Source organism: Primulina huaijiensis, chromosome 9 (assembly GCF_012295235.1).
Source record: "Primulina huaijiensis isolate GDHJ02 chromosome 9, ASM1229523v2, whole genome shotgun sequence".
In the NCBI taxonomy this organism is placed as follows: Eukaryota; Viridiplantae; Streptophyta; class Magnoliopsida; order Lamiales; family Gesneriaceae; genus Primulina; species Primulina huaijiensis.
The window spans coordinates 7,533,046-7,552,438 of NC_133314.1; the positions used below are offsets into that span (position 1 = coordinate 7,533,046).

At 37.0% G+C, this 19,393-nt stretch overlaps 1 long non-coding RNA gene across 1 annotated transcript; it reads left to right on the plus strand.

The window, feature by feature from the left end:
• Positions 1-16,607: 16,607 nt before the first annotated feature.
• On the plus strand, positions 16,608-18,959 carry LOC140985273 (uncharacterized). The gene is made up of 2 exons (XR_012176739.1): positions 16,608-16,843; positions 18,756-18,959. It is a non-coding gene; the product is annotated as an uncharacterized lncRNA (long non-coding RNA).
• The last annotated feature ends 434 nt before the right edge of the window (positions 18,960-19,393 follow it).

The window sequence follows — 19,393 nt, forward strand, 5'->3', positions numbered from 1 at the left end:
AAATCACCTCAAAATCCTTTATTTTCAAAAATAAGAAAAACCAACACCCATATTTTACATAATTAAAAATAATTATTTAATAAAATATTTTTTTAGTTTTTTCAGCCCTAGGTCTCCGTCCTTCGATCGCAACTTGAATAATCTTTAAAATACAATTTTATGCATAATGACAATAAATCCTATTTAACATATAATCATGTATATCACTTAATCAATTAAGCAATTAAAATACTTTAATTAACCTTTTTTTTTTTTTCAGAATTCCTAGATTTGCATGCCGTTAGATTACGTCATCTTAATTTTGAACCTTACAATTAGTGTGCCATTTAATCACAAGTATGGTTTCTCAAAGAAAAACCATAAAAAAATTTTCATGCTCGATGATTAAACATTAAAGCACATGCTAAATATTGTCACGTGAAACAAAACAACCAATCCTTCCACACTTTAAAGATCGACAATGTCCTCAGTGTCATGCTATAATAAAATAAAAACAAAAAAATAATAAATATCAAAAACACTTCCCTGACATTGTTGTAAATTTAAATAACCATTGGGGAAGATGCTGCTAGAAATACTCAAGTGACAATCATTTATCTTGACAACTTCTCGGGATGCAAATCAAGTCATTGCTTATATAATTTAACACATATAAAATAAAAAGAAAACAAAAAAAATACTAGAATAAAAAATACTTAAAGAAAGAAAGAAAAAAATGAAAGCGAACAATGATTTTCCTCCTAATAAGCACTAAATTTGTTGTCTATAGCTTGAGAAAGGAGAAGTAGCCATCAAAGAGCGATTTCCGTCCAGAGTAAGTATCATACAATATTACATATGGATCTTGATTTTGTGTGCCCTCAAAGTTGGCATGACATTGACATTGTAAGCTCGTTGCTCCAACAACACTCGGCATAAACTAATTATTCGGGAACGAACAATCTAATCCAGGATGAAGCTCATAGATGATGTAATATTCTGAAGTTTGTATTGATTGAAATAAAATATCTGCTGGTGGAATATATGTTAAGACCATATATGATTTCAAATCCTTAGCCTTGTGTTCCTCTACATCCTCCACCTTCACTTTTGGCTCATCTTCGCGTGGGGATTCCTCAAATAATTCTTCTTCCTACAGCTCAAATACTTGTGAAATATCAGATTCAGGTGAAGTTTCTATGTCATTTGAATCACTCTCCAAACCTTGGTTGTTTGATTTGTCATCATTCACCTATACTTGATTGGTCATCAATTGATCGGCAAAAATCTTTTCATTCTCTTAGCGGATTTCAGAAACCAGTTGCATTAGAAACTCAATTTGCTCATCTATGAAATTGAAACATCTATTACCTCTTAATTTAAATAAATAATATTAAAAAAAAATATTTTTTTCATAAAGATCGAACCATACCAAAACATAAATCCATATTTAAGAAAAATCAGAATTTGCGATAAAAATCCAAAAATCGTCAATAATACGAAATCTAGCGTCTAAACTTTTAAAAATGAAACATAAATCTCTATTTAAAATAATCATCAAAATCTTAATCAAAACTTTTATTATCAAAATATTATTGCGGAAAACGTAACGTCTTCAAGAGTGCACTGCCATGCTCGATCCACTCAAGCGTTCGATCAACCCTCAACAACATCCTCACCTATTCAAACCTAATGAGTCAAATGACTCAGCACGTCTAAATCATACGTAATGAGTACTACATATACATGCACATGCATCCTTAAAAGAATACTTTTAATAAAATAAGATGACATAAAAACTCGTAAACATATAAATATTTTCGTAAATCTTTTAAGCACATAATATCATAAAGCATTTCCTCATCATAAACCATTTTGGTGAAGTTTGATACTTGAAAGTGACTATCATTTATCTTTTATCATATGTTCGATTGATCAATCTATATACCAAGTACCAGGGGGCGGGGGGCGTCAACAACTCTTGTCACTGAGCCGTGGCCAAAAAGTAAGTCACCGCCCCTTCTTGAGACAGATCCCCCACAAATCCTCTGAATCACAGTCAATTTACGACCTTCAAAATTTTTTTCCTTTCTTTTTATTCATAACATATCATATTCTCCAAAAATCGTAAAATAAGCATTTTCGGGAAAATCGCTTAACTGTAGCATTTATCGTAAAAATATCATAAATTCATCATAATTGTTTCAAAAATCATTTACCATGTATTATGACCTCTTGGGATACTTCCAGTACATTCGAACTACCCAGGACGTAAAATTACCATTTTATCCCTAGACCTCAAACTTCCATTTTTGACTTTTTTCCTACGTTTCTTGACTCGAGCCTATCACGAATCATCTTATAACCTTATTTTTTACTTATACTAATTTTCTTAGACGTAAAATCGTTCCCTTCAATTTATTCAACTTAATCGCTGAACTTTAATTCCGTTTCGTGACCCGATTTAACTCAAAACTTATAACTATTTCCCAAACTCGAACCACGACTTACTAGACCCTAGTCCACCCTCATGAGCCATGTTCCAGCCCATACAAGACCACGGTCCAGCCTCTTCCCTCAGCCCTAGCCAAACCGCACGTTTTCCCCATGATTAGTGTCGCGGCGCAACTTTACCCCGAGCCACCTTCAACCAACCCTTAGCCAGACCAACTCCAGCCCCTTAGACACATTCCTAGGACCCTACTGGACCCCTCATGCACAAGCTTTCATGCACAGCCCCAATGCGCTGCCTTTCTCCCTTCCTGTCCCCAAAACCGCACGCCCTCAACCACAAACCGAGCCCTCCACTCTTCTCTATCATTCTACCCTTATTTCCGACCACGCTAGGGCTATGACTCAACCCAACATAGGGCCTTGATCACCGCTGGACAGCTCGCACGTAGAATCCCATTGCGAGTGCCAAAACCGAACCTTTACATGTAATAACCCTTAACCGATCAAGGCTCAGCGCTTTCTCATTCCAGCCATAATCTAGCCTACATGGGACTCTCTTTTGGACTTATAAACATCATCTCCCCTCCCCTTAATGGCAGGGAGCCCCTAGGAATCATAACGCGACTCAAACTTACATTAAAAACTTTCAAACTTTAAAATAAATTGTTCATAACATTAATAAAAGTTGATCCTCTTGGTTTTCATTCAAATATCATAAACATGCATAATATGGTTTGAATCATACACAAAGAAAGGTTTAGAACATGCCTTTGCGTTTAAAACATGCGAAATACGAATATCAAAGCGGTGGAATGTCGGTGACGAATAGAGGACGATTTCTACTTTTTTTCTCGACAAAACCCATTGAAAACCCACATTGGGATATAAGGGAGTCGGGTGATCATTTCTAGAAAGAAGAACGAGAAAGAAAATCGAAAAACGAAGGAGAAAAAAATCAAAATCTATCTTGGCTAGTCTTCCCTAGTTTCGGCCGCCTCTTGAACCACTTTCACGTAAATTTTTGTATGTGTGTTTCAGTGTGTGTGTGTTTAGGGTTTAGGGCTTAATTATATAAAAAGAAAACATAAATGCTTTTTAATCACTTAATTAATGAGCTTAATTAACCCTAGTTTTTAATTAATAAATTATTCCCATTAAGATTAATAAAATCATTAGGTCTCAAATTTAAAATATTTCAAAAATACCTATTTCCAAAAATCCCTTATAAATTTCATAAATTTCTTTGCTCACGCTAATTAATATAAATTTGACAATAAAAATACTAAAATTCTTAAATTATTTAAAATAAATATTATCTTAACTAAAAATAAAAATTGTAGCTTTTAAATCTTTAACACATTAATCGTCCTCAGTCCTCCGTCCTCGACCAACCATCGATATTCGCCTGAAAATATTTAAATTATGAAATCAAGCAAAATTACACAATTAATCATTTAGTCAATCAAAATATATCATTCATACATCCAAAATCATTTAATTAAAATAATTTAGCCATTTAATAATTTTCATGCATGTAGTTTACATTACCGGATTTTTTGAGGTTACAACTCCTTTTCCCTTAAATAAAATTTCGTACTCGAAATTATTACTCACCGAATAATTCCGGATAGCGACTCCTCATGTTAGTCTTGGTCTCCCAAGTAGCTTCTTCCTCCGAGTAATTCAACCACTTGACTTTGACCATCTTTATTACCTTGTTCTGCAGCCTTCTCTCCTGTCTGCTCAAAATTTGAGTATGCCTCTCCTCATAAGAGAGGTTCGGTGTAAGCTGCAGTGGCTCAAAATTCAGTAAATGCGAAGGATTTGACATGTGCTTGCGGAGCAAATATACGTGCAAAACATTGTGGACTCCAATGAGATTAGGTGATAACGCCACTCAATAAGCTAATGCTCTCACTCTGTATAAGATCTCGAATGGTCCAATGAACCTTGGAATAAGCTTGTTTTTCTTGCCAAATCTCATAACATCTTTCATAGGTGTTATTTTCACAAACACATGGCCTTCGACTGCAAACTCCAGATCCCTTCTTCTTTTGTCAGGATAACTTTTCTGTCGACTTTGTGCAGTCTTCAGCCTATCTCAGATTCTGACCACTAAATCTGCTATATGCTGAACAATTTATGGTCCTATCACAACTCTCTCCTACCTCATCCTAATGAATAGGCAATCTACATTTCCTTCCATAGAGTGCCTCATATGAAGTCATTCCTATATTCGACTGATAGTTGTTATAGGTGAAATTTACTAGAGGTAACTTTGGCTCCCAACTTCTTTGGAAATCGATCACACATGCTCGGAGTAAGTCCTCTAAAATCTATATCACCCTCTCTGACTGATCATCTGTCTGAGGATGAAATGTTGTACTGAACAGTAGCTTCGTTCCCATAGCAGAATGCAGGCTCTTCCAGAAAGATGAAGTAAATCTCATGTCTCTGTCAGACACTATAGAAACTGGGATTCCATGTAGTCAAACTATCTCTCGAATATACAGCTCCGCAAACTGCGTCATGGAGAAAGTCGTCTTTACTGACAGAAAATGTGTTGATTTGGTGAGATGGTCAACTATCACACAAATAGCATTGAAGCTCTTTACTGTCTTCGGTAAGCCCACTACAAAATCCATAGTAATGTTTTTCGACTTCCACTTAAGAATAAGAAGTGGTCTGAGCATCCCTGCCAGCCTTTGATATTCTGCCTTTACTTGCTGACAACTTAGGCATTCAGATGCAAAACACATGATGTCTCGTTTTATACCCGGCCACCAATACAGTAACTGCAAGTGTTTATATATCTTTATACTCCCTGGATGTATAGAATAGGGTGTATTATGGGTTTCTTTCAAGATTTCCTATCTAAGGGAATCCATACTAGGAATCCAAGGTCGGCCTCTGACAATACCATCCTCAACTGAGTACAAAATTCGGCCCTTAGACTCATACTTCTATCTACATTTCTGCAACTGCTCATCTGCAGTTTGCCCGGCTCGAATTCGATCTCTCAAGGTAGATTGCAATGTCATAGTAGATAGATTTGGAGCCTTGCCCTTAGTATACACCTCAATATTGAACCTCTAAATCTCCATCTGAATAGGTTTATGTACTGATAGTTGGGCTAAGACTGTTGTTTTTCTGATCAAAGCATATGCAACTACATTAGCTTTCCCAAGATAATAACTAATATCGCAGTCGTAATCCTTCATGAGCTTTAACCATCTTCTTTGCCTCATATTTAGCTCCTTTTGGGGGAAGAAATACTTGAGACTCTTGTGATCCGTAAAGATTTAGCATTTCTCTTCGTACGAGTAATGTTTTCAAATCTTCCGCGCAAAAACAACTGCTGCTAGTTTGAGGTCATGAGTCGGATCGTTCTTCTCATCCATTTTCAATTGTCTAGACACGTATGCAATAAATCGACCATGATGCATAAGAATTGTGCCCAAACCTAGCTTTAAAGCATTTGTATACAACACGTACTCTCTTTGTCTTGATGCATAGCTAAAATTAGTGACGTAGTTAGAGCTTGCTTCAACCGAACAAAGTTGTCCTAGCAATCAGCTCCCCATATGAACTTGGCATTCTTCTTCGTCAGCGCTGTCAAGGGCACTGCAATGGAAGAAATGCCCTTGATGCATTTGTGATAATAGCGAGCTAAGCCTAAGAAATTGTGTATCTCGGTTGCATTTCTAGGCACTGACCATTCCTAGATTGCCTCGACTTTAGCTGGATCGACCTCCACTCCACTGCTCGAGATAATGTGGCATAAAAACGCCACTTTTTCCAACCAGAACTCACACTTGCTTTAGCATACAATTTTCGATCATGGAGTGTCTGTAATGCTATTTTTCAGGTGCTGAATATGCTCCTCTCTGCTCCTCGAATAGATCAAAATATTGTCTATTAATACGATAATGAATTGATCAAGATACAGCTGAAATACACGATCATGATATCCATGAATATCACTGGGGCATTCATCAACCCAAAAGACATCACTAGGAATTCTTAATGTCTGTAACGAGTCCTGAAAGTCATCTTATGCACATCTGTTTATTTTACCCTCAACTGATGGTATCTTGATCGAAAATCTATCTTCGAGAATATTAAAGCTCCTTGAAATTGATAGAATAAATCTTCAATTCTTGGCAATGGATTCTTGTTCTTCATCGTCACTATGTAGAGTCTCATACTCCATTCCTTCTTCACAAACAATACTAGTGTGCCCCATGGGAAGAAATTAGGGCGAATAAATAACTTGTCTACCAGCTCCTGAATTTGATCCTTCAGCTCCTTCAACTCTGCAGGTGCTAATCGATACGGTGCCTTAAAGATTGCCACTGTACCTTGCAACAACTCGAGATAATGTGGCATAAAAACGCCACTTTTTCCAACCAGAACTCACACTTGCTTTAGCATACAATTTTCGATCATGGAGTGTCTGTAATGCTATTTTTCAGGTGCTGAATATGCTCCTCTCTGCTCCTCGAATAGATCAAAATATTTTCTATTAATACGATAATGAATTGATCAAGATACAGCTGAAATACACGATCATGATATCCATGAATATCACTGGGGCATTCATCAACCCAAAAGACATCACTAGGAATTCTTAATGTCTGTAACGAGTCCTGAAAGTCATCTTATGCACATCTGTTTATTTTACCCTCAACTGATGGTATCTTGATCGAAAATCTATCTTCGAGAATATTAAAGCTCCTTGAAATTGATAGAATAAATCTTCAATTCTTGGCAATGGATTCTTGTTCTTCATCGTCACTATGTAGAGTCTCATACTCCATTCCTTCTTCACAAACAATACTAGTGTGCCCCATGGGAAGAAATTAGGGCGAATAAATAACTTGTCTACCAGCTCCTGAATTTGATCCTTCAGCTCCTTCAACTCTGCAGGTGCTAATCGATACGGTGCCTTAAAGATTGCCACTGTACCTTGCAACAACTCGAGATAATGTGGCATAAAAACGCCACTTTTTCCAACCAGAACTCACACTTGCTTTAGCATACAATTTTCGATCATGGAGTGTCTGTAATGCTATTTTTCAGGTGCTGAATATGCTCCTCTCTGCTCCTCGAATAGATCAAAATATTTTCTATTAATACGATAATGAATTGATCAAGATACAGCTGAAATACACGATCATGATATCCATGAATATCACTGGGGCATTCATCAACCCAAAAGACATCACTAGGAATTCTTAATGTCTGTAACGAGTCCTGAAAGTCATCTTATGCACATCTGTTTATTTTACCCTCAACTGATGGTATCTTGATCGAAAATCTATCTTCGAGAATATTAAAGCTCCTTGAAATTGATAGAATAAATCTTCAATTCTTGGCAATGGATTCTTGTTCTTCATCGTCACTATGTAGAGTCTCATACTCCATTCCTTCTTCACAAACAATACTAGTGTGCCCCATGGGAAGAAATTAGGGCGAATAAATAACTTGTCTACCAGCTCCTGAATTTGATCCTTCAGCTCCTTCAACTCTGCAGGTGCTAATCGATACGGTGCCTTAAAGATTGCCACTGTACCTTGCAACAACTCGAGATAATGTGGCATAAAAACGCCACTTTTTCCAACCAGAACTCACACTTGCTTTAGCATACAATTTTCGATCATGGAGTGTCTGTAATGCTATTTTTCAGGTGCTGAATATGCTCCTCTCTGCTCCTCGAATAGATCAAAATATTTTCTATTAATACGATAATGAATTGATCAAGATACAGCTGAAATACACGATCATGATATCCATGAATATCACTGGGGCATTCATCAACCCAAAAGACATCACTAGGAATTCTTAATGTCTGTAACGAGTCCTGAAAGTCATCTTATGCACATCTGTTTATTTTACCCTCAACTGATGGTATCTTGATCGAAAATCTATCTTCGAGAATATTAAAGCTCCTTGAAATTGATAGAATAAATCTTCAATTCTTGGCAATGGATTCTTGTTCTTCATCGTCACTATGTAGAGTCTCATACTCCATTCCTTCTTCACAAACAATACTAGTGTGCCCCATGGGAAGAAATTAGGGCGAATAAATAACTTGTCTACCAGCTCCTGAATTTGATCCTTCAGCTCCTTCAACTCTGCAGGTGCTAATCGATACGGTGCCTTAAAGATTGCCACTGTACCTTGCAACAACTCGAGATAATGTGGCATAAAAACGCCACTTTTTCCAACCAGAACTCACACTTGCTTTAGCATACAATTTTCGATCATGGAGTGTCTGTAATGCTATTTTTCAGGTGCTGAATATGCTCCTCTCTGCTCCTCGAATAGATCAAAATATTTTCTATTAATACGATAATGAATTGATCAAGATACAGCTGAAATACACGATCATGATATCCATGAATATCACTGGGGCATTCATCAACCCAAAAGACATCACTAGGAATTCTTAATGTCTGTAACGAGTCCTGAAAGTCATCTTATGCACATCTGTTTATTTTACCCTCAACTGATGGTATCTTGATCGAAAATCTATCTTCGAGAATATTAAAGCTCCTTGAAATTGATAGAATAAATCTTCAATTCTTGGCAATGGATTCTTGTTCTTCATCGTCACTATGTAGAGTCTCATACTCCATTCCTTCTTCACAAACAATACTAGTGTGCCCCATGGGAAGAAATTAGGGCGAATAAATAACTTGTCTACCAGCTCCTGAATTTGATCCTTCAGCTCCTTCAACTCTGCAGGTGCTAATCGATACGGTGCCTTAAAGATTGCCACTGTACCTTGCAACAACTCGAGATAATGTGGCATAAAAACGCCACTTTTTCCAACCAGAACTCACACTTGCTTTAGCATACAATTTTCGATCATGGAGTGTCTGTAATGCTATTTTTCAGGTGCTGAATATGCTCCTCTCTGCTCCTCGAATAGATCAAAATATTTTCTATTAATACGATAATGAATTGATCAAGATACAGCTGAAATACACGATCATGATATCCATGAATATCACTGGGGCATTCATCAACCCAAAAGACATCACTAGGAATTCTTAATGTCTGTAACGAGTCCTGAAAGTCATCTTATGCACATCTGTTTATTTTACCCTCAACTGATGGTATCTTGATCGAAAATCTATCTTCGAGAATATTAAAGCTCCTTGAAATTGATAGAATAAATCTTCAATTCTTGGCAATGGATTCTTGTTCTTCATCGTCACTATGTAGAGTCTCATACTCCATTCCTTCTTCACAAACAATACTAGTGTGCCCCATGGGAAGAAATTAGGGCGAATAAATAACTTGTCTACCAGCTCCTGAATTTGATCCTTCAGCTCCTTCAACTCTGCAGGTGCTAATCGATACGGTGCCTTAAAGATTGCCACTGTACCTTGCAACAACTCGAGATAATGTGGCATAAAAACGCCACTTTTTCCAACCAGAACTCACACTTGCTTTAGCATACAATTTTCGATCATGGAGTGTCTGTAATGCTATTTTTCAGGTGCTGAATATGCTCCTCTCTGCTCCTCGAATAGATCAAAATATTTTCTATTAATACGATAATGAATTGATCAAGATACAGCTGAAATACACGATCATGATATCCATGAATATCACTGGGGCATTCATCAACCCAAAAGACATCACTAGGAATTCTTAATGTCTGTAACGAGTCCTGAAAGTCATCTTATGCACATCTGTTTATTTTACCCTCAACTGATGGTATCTTGATCGAAAATCTATCTTCGAGAATATTAAAGCTCCTTGAAATTGATAGAATAAATCTTCAATTCTTGGCAATGGATTCTTGTTCTTCATCGTCACTATGTAGAGTCTCATACTCCATTCCTTCTTCACAAACAATACTAGTGTGCCCCATGGGAAGAAATTAGGGCGAATAAATAACTTGTCTACCAGCTCCTGAATTTGATCCTTCAGCTCCTTCAACTCTGCAGGTGCTAATCGATACGGTGCCTTAAAGATTGCCACTGTACCTTGCAACAACTCGAGATAATGTGGCATAAAAACGCCACTTTTTCCAACCAGAACTCACACTTGCTTTAGCATACAATTTTCGATCATGGAGTGTCTGTAATGCTATTTTTCAGGTGCTGAATATGCTCCTCTCTGCTCCTCGAATAGATCAAAATATTTTCTATTAATACGATAATGAATTGATCAAGATACAGCTGAAATACACGATCATGATATCCATGAATATCACTGGGGCATTCATCAACCCAAAAGACATCACTAGGAATTCTTAATGTCTGTAACGAGTCCTGAAAGTCATCTTATGCACATCTGTTTATTTTACCCTCAACTGATGGTATCTTGATCGAAAATCTATCTTCGAGAATATTAAAGCTCCTTGAAATTGATAGAATAAATCTTCAATTCTTGGCAATGGATTCTTGTTCTTCATCGTCACTATGTAGAGTCTCATACTCCATTCCTTCTTCACAAACAATACTAGTGTGCCCCATGGGAAGAAATTAGGGCGAATAAATAACTTGTCTACCAGCTCCTGAATTTGATCCTTCAGCTCCTTCAACTCTGCAGGTGCTAATCGATACGGTGCCTTAAAGATTGCCACTGTACCTTGCAACAACTCGAGATAATGTGGCATAAAAACGCCACTTTTTCCAACCAGAACTCACACTTGCTTTAGCATACAATTTTCGATCATGGAGTGTCTGTAATGCTATTTTTCAGGTGCTGAATATGCTCCTCTCTGCTCCTCGAATAGATCAAAATATTTTCTATTAATACGATAATGAATTGATCAAGATACAGCTGAAATACACGATCATGATATCCATGAATATCACTGGGGCATTCATCAACCCAAAAGACATCACTAGGAATTCTTAATGTCTGTAACGAGTCCTGAAAGTCATCTTATGCACATCTGTTTATTTTACCCTCAACTGATGGTATCTTGATCGAAAATCTATCTTCGAGAATATTAAAGCTCCTTGAAATTGATAGAATAAATCTTCAATTCTTGGCAATGGATTCTTGTTCTTCATCGTCACTATGTAGAGTCTCATACTCCATTCCTTCTTCACAAACAATACTAGTGTGCCCCATGGGAAGAAATTAGGGCGAATAAATAACTTGTCTACCAGCTCCTGAATTTGATCCTTCAGCTCCTTCAACTCTGCAGGTGCTAATCGATACGGTGCCTTAAAGATTGCCACTGTACCTTGCAACAACTCGAGATAATGTGGCATAAAAACGCCACTTTTTCCAACCAGAACTCACACTTGCTTTAGCATACAATTTTCGATCATGGAGTGTCTGTAATGCTATTTTTCAGGTGCTGAATATGCTCCTCTCTGCTCCTCGAATAGATCAAAATATTTTCTATTAATACGATAATGAATTGATCAAGATACAGCTGAAATACACGATCATGATATCCATGAATATCACTGGGGCATTCATCAACCCAAAAGACATCACTAGGAATTCTTAATGTCTGTAACGAGTCCTGAAAGTCATCTTATGCACATCTGTTTATTTTACCCTCAACTGATGGTATCTTGATCGAAAATCTATCTTCGAGAATATTAAAGCTCCTTGAAATTGATAGAATAAATCTTCAATTCTTGGCAATGGATTCTTGTTCTTCATCGTCACTATGTAGAGTCTCATACTCCATTCCTTCTTCACAAACAATACTAGTGTGCCCCATGGGAAGAAATTAGGGCGAATAAATAACTTGTCTACCAGCTCCTGAATTTGATCCTTCAGCTCCTTCAACTCTGCAGGTGCTAATCGATACGGTGCCTTAAAGATTGCCACTGTACCTTGCAACAACTCGAGATAATGTGGCATAAAAACGCCACTTTTTCCAACCAGAACTCACACTTGCTTTAGCATACAATTTTCGATCATGGAGTGTCTGTAATGCTATTTTTCAGGTGCTGAATATGCTCCTCTCTGCTCCTCGAATAGATCAAAATATTTTCTATTAATACGATAATGAATTGATCAAGATACAGCTGAAATACACGATCATGATATCCATGAATATCACTGGGGCATTCATCAACCCAAAAGACATCACTAGGAATTCTTAATGTCTGTAACGAGTCCTGAAAGTCATCTTATGCACATCTGTTTATTTTACCCTCAACTGATGGTATCTTGATCGAAAATCTATCTTCGAGAATATTAAAGCTCCTTGAAATTGATAGAATAAATCTTCAATTCTTGGCAATGGATTCTTGTTCTTCATCGTCACTATGTAGAGTCTCATACTCCATTCCTTCTTCACAAACAATACTAGTGTGCCCCATGGGAAGAAATTAGGGCGAATAAATAACTTGTCTACCAGCTCCTGAATTTGATCCTTCAGCTCCTTCAACTCTGCAGGTGCTAATCGATACGGTGCCTTAAAGATTGCCACTGTACCTTGCAACAACTCGAGATAATGTGGCATAAAAACGCCACTTTTTCCAACCAGAACTCACACTTGCTTTAGCATACAATTTTCGATCATGGAGTGTCTGTAATGCTATTTTTCAGGTGCTGAATATGCTCCTCTCTGCTCCTCGAATAGATCAAAATATTTTCTATTAATACGATAATGAATTGATCAAGATACAGCTGAAATACACGATCATGATATCCATGAATATCACTGGGGCATTCATCAACCCAAAAGACATCACTAGGAATTCTTAATGTCTGTAACGAGTCCTGAAAGTCATCTTATGCACATCTGTTTATTTTACCCTCAACTGATGGTATCTTGATCGAAAATCTATCTTCGAGAATATTAAAGCTCCTTGAAATTGATAGAATAAATCTTCAATTCTTGGCAATGGATTCTTGTTCTTCATCGTCACTATGTAGAGTCTCATACTCCATTCCTTCTTCACAAACAATACTAGTGTGCCCCATGGGAAGAAATTAGGGCGAATAAATAACTTGTCTACCAGCTCCTGAATTTGATCCTTCAGCTCCTTCAACTCTGCAGGTGCTAATCGATACGGTGCCTTAAAGATTGCCACTGTACCTTGCAACAACTCGAGATAATGTGGCATAAAAACGCCACTTTTTCCAACCAGAACTCACACTTGCTTTAGCATACAATTTTCGATCATGGAGTGTCTGTAATGCTATTTTTCAGGTGCTGAATATGCTCCTCTCTGCTCCTCGAATAGATCAAAATATTTTCTATTAATACGATAATGAATTGATCAAGATACAGCTGAAATACACGATCATGATATCCATGAATATCACTGGGGCATTCATCAACCCAAAAGACATCACTAGGAATTCTTAATGTCTGTAACGAGTCCTGAAAGTCATCTTATGCACATCTGTTTATTTTACCCTCAACTGATGGTATCTTGATCGAAAATCTATCTTCGAGAATATTAAAGCTCCTTGAAATTGATAGAATAAATCTTCAATTCTTGGCAATGGATTCTTGTTCTTCATCGTCACTATGTAGAGTCTCATACTCCATTCCTTCTTCACAAACAATACTAGTGTGCCCCATGGGAAGAAATTAGGGCGAATAAATAACTTGTCTACCAGCTCCTGAATTTGATCCTTCAGCTCCTTCAACTCTGCAGGTGCTAATCGATACGGTGCCTTAAAGATTGCCACTGTACCTTGCAACAACTCGAGATAATGTGGCATAAAAACGCCACTTTTTCCAACCAGAACTCACACTTGCTTTAGCATACAATTTTCGATCATGGAGTGTCTGTAATGCTATTTTTCAGGTGCTGAATATGCTCCTCTCTGCTCCTCGAATAGATCAAAATATTTTCTATTAATACGATAATGAATTGATCAAGATACAGCTGAAATACACGATCATGATATCCATGAATATCACTGGGGCATTCATCAACCCAAAAGACATCACTAGGAATTCTTAATGTCTGTAACGAGTCCTGAAAGTCATCTTATGCACATCTGTTTATTTTACCCTCAACTGATGGTATCTTGATCGAAAATCTATCTTCGAGAATATTAAAGCTCCTTGAAATTGATAGAATAAATCTTCAATTCTTGGCAATGGATTCTTGTTCTTCATCGTCACTATGTAGAGTCTCATACTCCATTCCTTCTTCACAAACAATACTAGTGTGCCCCATGGGAAGAAATTAGGGCGAATAAATAACTTGTCTACCAGCTCCTGAATTTGATCCTTCAGCTCCTTCAACTCTGCAGGTGCTAATCGATACGGTGCCTTAAAGATTGCCACTGTACCTTGCAACAACTCGAGATAATGTGGCATAAAAACGCCACTTTTTCCAACCAGAACTCACACTTGCTTTAGCATACAATTTTCGATCATGGAGTGTCTGTAATGCTATTTTTCAGGTGCTGAATATGCTCCTCTCTGCTCCTCGAATAGATCAAAATATTTTCTATTAATACGATAATGAATTGATCAAGATACAGCTGAAATACACGATCATGATATCCATGAATATCACTGGGGCATTCATCAACCCAAAAGACATCACTAGGAATTCTTAATGTCTGTAACGAGTCCTGAAAGTCATCTTATGCACATCTGTTTATTTTACCCTCAACTGATGGTATCTTGATCGAAAATCTATCTTCGAGAATATTAAAGCTCCTTGAAATTGATAGAATAAATCTTCAATTCTTGGCAATGGATTCTTGTTCTTCATCGTCACTATGTAGAGTCTCATACTCCATTCCTTCTTCACAAACAATACTAGTGTGCCCCATGGGAAGAAATTAGGGCGAATAAATAACTTGTCTACCAGCTCCTGAATTTGATCCTTCAGCTCCTTCAACTCTGCAGGTGCTAATCGATACGGTGCCTTAGAGATTGCCACTGTACCTAGCAACAACTCGATTGAAAATTCCACTTCTCTCTTAGGTGGGATGCCAGAAACATCATCAAGGAATACGTCCGGAAAGTCCCTGACAACCTCTATATCTTCAATCGACTGACTGGCAATATCAGGAATGGAGATTACACTGGCAAGAAAACCCTGGCAGCCTCTTCACATAAGCTCCTTGCAGAAATACAAGAAATAATGTGCGGCATTTGTCTGCTCTTTACTGCCTTGAAGATAAATGATTTCCCGTTGGGTGTTCTGATAGATACCGACCTCTGCTGGAAATCAATCGAAATTCCATTCAGCGTTCACCAATCCATTCCCAAAATAATATCGAACTCAGGCATTAGCAACACAACAAGTTCTGCTCTCACAATATCCTTCTGCAACCTAAGCTCCACGTCTTCCACCATGCTGTAGACAACATCTGCTCGCTCGAAGGCACTGTAACTCTAAATCCCGATTCCATTATCTCCGGTAAGACTCCCAATCGCTTCACAAAGGATTAGGATATAAACGAGTGTGTAGCTCCAGAATCTAGCAAAGCGTAGGTGGATACACCCAATATAAATATCCTGCCTGTGTGAACTTTACCATCATATCCAATCAAGGCCAAAATTCAAAAATTTCCAATCAATTAAGGCCTCTAATTTTCGGATTATTGCAAAAGCTGTAGCGCCTCGAAAAATTTTAAGGTCCACGTGAACCATATGCATGCAAGTTATTAAATTTTTTTGGTATTTTATTAATTTGTTTTAAAGCATTAAATGCATGTTTATTTCATAAATTATGTGTTTAGTTATTTTTATGCATAACTTATGCATGATAGAATTTATTTCATGAAATTTTAGATGTTTATGCATTAAAGATTTTTAAGTTTCATTTCGAGCTCAAACGAGGATCGGAGACCGGAGAATTTTCAGGAAAATTATTTTAATTACATAATTTATTTTTATTAATTAATATAAGGTGTTTTTAAGGTATTTTTCTAAAATTTGGATTTATTGGGTATTTTTACCCGCTGGATTTTAATTTTTAACGGTACGTAAATTTTATCCAATCGGGGATCTTTTTGAGGGTTCGGCTAATATTTTCAAGAACTTATCCACACGAAATAATTTTCGGGAGTGTGTTTAGATTTAATGGACCTAATTTTAAACTTATTGGACTTAGAAATTTTTTTATTTTAATTGAGGTCCATTAGTATACATTTTAATTAACCTAAACTACACTTAAACTAAACCTAAACCTCCCCTACACTTATTTACCCACCCAACAACCGACACCCCATTCAGAATAATATCTTCCCCTCAATCACCCCTGCGGCCAATGGCTCGGATTTTTCCGAGTCAATTTTTTTTTTTTACATGTAGGTGGGATCCGGGCCGTTCATTGCCCGTGCTGGCAGTGCCTGCACAGGCAGGTTGAAATGAACCCCCTCAATCTCTCTCAAAAGCAACCTCAAGGAAATATCGGCCATAGCATCTTCTTCAAGAAATCAATCTCCTGCGCTCCTCTTTTCATTCTTCTCACGTTTTTACATTTACCAGGCACGCTTTATATCATTCTTCTGCATCATACATGTTTTATATACTGAGGTTTGTGTTCATACATGAAAAGTTTTGATTCAAGCTTGTCCATGGAAGATCTTCGATTTTCTTGTGTTTATTGCATTTTTTTGTTTCAAGTCTCACGTTTTCTTGATTTGTGCAAGGAGGCTGCCATTTTGTTGATGCTAAGGGACCGTTCAGAGCAGTTTAGTGGAGTTATGAAGCTGGTGTAAGGTTCGGTAGGGCTGGAGTGAAGGCCGAGATGTGTAGCGGCTAGGGGTTTCTCGTTTTCTTTATCTAGATCGGTGAGTAGGTGAAGGCGGGTGGTGCAAGGGCGACTCTAGACCTTGGACAGACTCTGTTGGGTCTGAACCATGGTCTGGAAATGCACGAACGCTGCTGGTCATGTACTAGAAGCCGCAAGGGGAGAGTTGGATGAGTTGGGTTCGATTGGTGTTGTGGGGAGTGTAGCGATCGGGTGATGTACGCCTGATGAATGGGGCTGCTGGCGTGGGTGCTGTAGGTTCAGGGGAGCCCTAGGGTGCTCTAAGAAAGGCTGAGTTGTGCCTGGTTCCATCGGTGTTGGGCTAAGACGCAAAAATAGAGAGGCATTGTAGTAGGGGAGGGGGCTGATTTCTAGCAGCTTGTAGGGCCTGATCGAATGGTTTAAGGGGCGAGTCTGGTTATTTTTAGGGTCCTTTTAGTGTTCTTGAGATGTGGTAAAAAGTTGGAAAAAATTCGGTTAAGTTTCGAGTCGATTAGGGTTAAAACCGGGACTCCGGTCTAAGTTAAGTTTTAAAGCAATTCGGTTAAGTTATGAAATGAGCTCGAGTTTATGTCTAGGAATGATTTTAAATATGTTTTGGGACATTTTTAAGAGTTTGGTAAGCTTCGGATTAAAATTATGAATTTTAGATTTATTCGGGATTTAATCACCACATTAATTAAAAAATTAATTGAAACGTCTAGATTTAAGCTTAATAAAATTATGAAAAAACTATATTTAAACTCAAATAATTATTAGAAGACTAAGCTTTTAATTTTAGAATTTTATGTTAAGGTTTGTTTTAATTCGGATTTAAAAGACATTAATATGTTAAATTTAAAGATTAATTTAAAAGTCATCGATTTAAGCCAAATAAAAATATGGTAAAATTCATGTAGGCTTAAATAATTATTTGGGACATGTTAGAGTCAATAGAATTAAGAAAATTTCAGAAACGTGAAATTTTACGGCTAGGCCCAAAAATGTAATTTTTGGGTTTCCAGGGGCAAAATGGTCATTTTGCACCCGAGGTGAGATTTTGGTCCTAGCAGCGCCCTGAGCACAAATTTATGATATTTTAAATGTTTATACATCATGTTTCACGATTTTTAAGATTTTATGAACATATACGTTGCATGCTTGAATTTAAAGAAAATTGCATTGGTGCATGATTTTTGTAAGTGATGAAAATGATAATGTTTTGAATGACGGGAATTAGTTGTGGCTATCGAAGTATATGTAAATGTTTAAGACGTATATGTAAATGCTGATGATGAGGCCTAGGCATAGTGGATGGGTGATCCATTCACTGCTGCCGACAGCCGCCGGGTACTGCAGTTCTATGTATGATAAATCTATCGTAAATGATAATGATGTACGATAGTCACCTCTAATGAACTGAATTCATCAATGATGAATGATGAATGATAAATAATAAACGATAAATTATGAATGATGAATGATGATTAACGATGAGCTGTTTTGATACGTTATGATTTTACACGACACGTTTATGTTACGTTTTTAAAGTTCATGAAAGGTATGTTGAGTATGGTATTTTTCACTACTGTGTGCTATGTATATGTATTTGCTATTAACGGTGCAGGTGTGTTGAGTCTTTAAACTCACTTGGCGTGTGTGATGCAGGTGAACTTAATGATGAGGGGACTGGAGGTGCCGAACTCTGAGTAGGCAGATCTGGTGCAATGACACGACCCGAGGACCACATATTTTCCGCATTATAATTTATGAGATTGAGTGGAGATGAATATTTTCCTACATTGATGATTTTTATGATTTTGACTGGTTCATGTTTACGTATGATTTTGGGATAAGTTTGGTTATTTTAAACTACACTATTTTTACTGTTAAATATTTAAGATCATTTTTAAATGTTATTTCGAAAATATGAGCTTTTAATAATAAAATATTTCTGCACTTTTAAAATTAATAGATGTTTCAATACAGCCCTTTTATTTTTCAAAAATTTTCAAAATAGCCACTTTATTTTTGAAAATTGCTGTACCGCCCTTCAACTTTCTGAAATTCGCAATTTAAGCCCTCTAGTTCCAGGGTTGTTCATATTAAGCCCACAATGTTGAATTTAATGCCCTTAAGTTCCTAAAGTTTCCAAATTATGCAATATCTTTTTAAGTGCTCTAATTTATTTAGAATTCAGCCCCTAAAATTTTTGAATTACTACCATTCAGTCCCTACGTTCTCGGTTCCCTAAAATCCAAGTCGATACTTTAAATTTGTAGCATGCAGCCCTAAATCATCAAGTT